We start from the raw sequence: 1,715 nt of genomic DNA, 5'->3' as shown, positions 1-1,715 counted from the left end.
TCTTAGGTCCGTCTTAGGTCTTAGGTCCGTCTTAGGTCAGTCTTAGGTCTTAGGTCAGTCTTAGGTCTTAGGTCCGTCTTAGGTCTTAGGTCCGTCTTAGGTCTTAGGTCCGCCTTAGGTCTTAGGTCCGCCTTAGGTCTTAGGTCCATCTTAGGTCTTAGGTCCGCCTTAGGTCTTAGGTCCGCCTTAGGTCTTAGGTCAGTCTTAGGTCTTAGGTCCATCTTAGGTCTTAGATCAGTCTTAGGTCTTAGGTCCGTCTTAGGTCAGTCTTAGGTCTTAGGTCCGTCTTAGGTCTTAGGTCCGTATTAGGTCCGTCTTAGGTCTTAGGTCCGCCTTAGGTCTTAGGTCCGCCTTAGGTCTTAGGTCCGCCTTAGGTCTTAGGTCCGCCTTAGGTCTTAGGTCCGTCTTAGGTCTTAGGTCCGCCTTAGGTCTTAGGTCAGTCTTAGGTCTTAGGTCCGTCTTAGGTCTTAGGTCCGTCTTAGGTCCGTCTTAGGTCTTAGGTTCGTCTTAGGTCTTAGGTCCGTCTTAGGTATTAGATCCGTCTTAGGTATTAGGTCCGTCTTAGGTCTTAGACCCGTCTTAGGTCTTAGGTCCGTCTTAGGTCTTAGGTCTTAGGTCCGTCTTAGGTCTTAGGTCCGTCTTAGGTCTTAGGTCCGCCTTAGGTCTTAGGTCAGCCTTAGGCCTTAGGTCTTAGGTTCGTCTTAGGTCTTAGGTCCGTCTTAGGTCTTAGGTCCGTCTTAGGTCTTAGGTCCGTCTTAGGTCTTAGGTCCGTCTTAGGTCTTAGGTCCGTCTTAGGTCTTAGGTCCGTCTTAGGTCTTAGGTTCGTCTTAGGCCTTAGGTCCGTCTTAGGTCTTAGGTCCGTCTTAGGTCTTAGGTTCGTCTTAGGTCTTAGGTTCGTCTTAGGTCTTAGGTTCGTCTTAGGCCTTAGGTCTTAGGTCTTAGGTCCGTCTTAGGTCTTAGGTCCGTCTTAGGTCTTAGGTTCGTCTTAGGTCTTAGGTTCGTCTTAGGTCTTAGGTCTTAGTTCTAAGGTCTTAGGTCCTAGGTCTTAGGTCCTAGATTTTAGGTCTTAGGTCTTAGGTTCGTCTTAGGTCTTAGGTCCGTCTTAGGTCCGTCTTAGGTCTTAGGTCCGTCTTAGGTCTTAGGTCAGCCTTAGGTCTTAGGTCCGTCTTAGGTCTTAGGTCTTAGGTCCGTCTTAGGTCCGTCTTAGGTCTTCGGTCCGTCTTAGGTCTTAGGTCCGTCTTAGGTCTTAGGTTCGTCTTAGGTCTTAGGTCTTAGGTCTTAGGTCCGTCTTAGGTCTTAGGTCCGTCTTAGGTCTTAGGTTCGTCTTAGGTCTTAGGTCCGTCTTAGGCCTTAGGTCTTAGGTCCGTCTTAGGTCTTAGGTCCGTCTTAGGTCTTAGGTCCGTCTTAGGTCTTAGGTCCGTCTTAGGTCTTAGGTCCGTCTTAGGTCTTAGGTCCGTCTTAGGTCTTAGGTCCGTCTTAGGTCAGTCTTAGGTCTTAGGTCCGTCTTAGGTCTTAGGTCCGTCTTAGGTCTTAGGTCCGTCTTAGGTCTTAGGTTCGTCTTAGGTCTTAGGTTCGTCTTAGGCCTTAGGTCTTAGGTCCGTCTTAGGTCTTAGGTCCGTCTTAGGTCTTAGGTCCGTCTTAGGTCTTAGGTTCGTCTTAGGTCTTAGGTTCGTCTTAGGCCTTAGGTCTTAGGTCCGTCTTAGGTCTTAGGTCCG

The sequence above is a fragment of the Penaeus japonicus genome, unplaced genomic scaffold, assembly GCF_977035675.1.
Source record: "Penaeus japonicus unplaced genomic scaffold, GWHDUDI00000001_assembly GWHDUDI00002037, whole genome shotgun sequence".
Taxonomy (NCBI): domain Eukaryota; kingdom Metazoa; phylum Arthropoda; class Malacostraca; order Decapoda; family Penaeidae; genus Penaeus; species Penaeus japonicus.
This window is presented reverse-complemented; position numbering follows the sequence as displayed.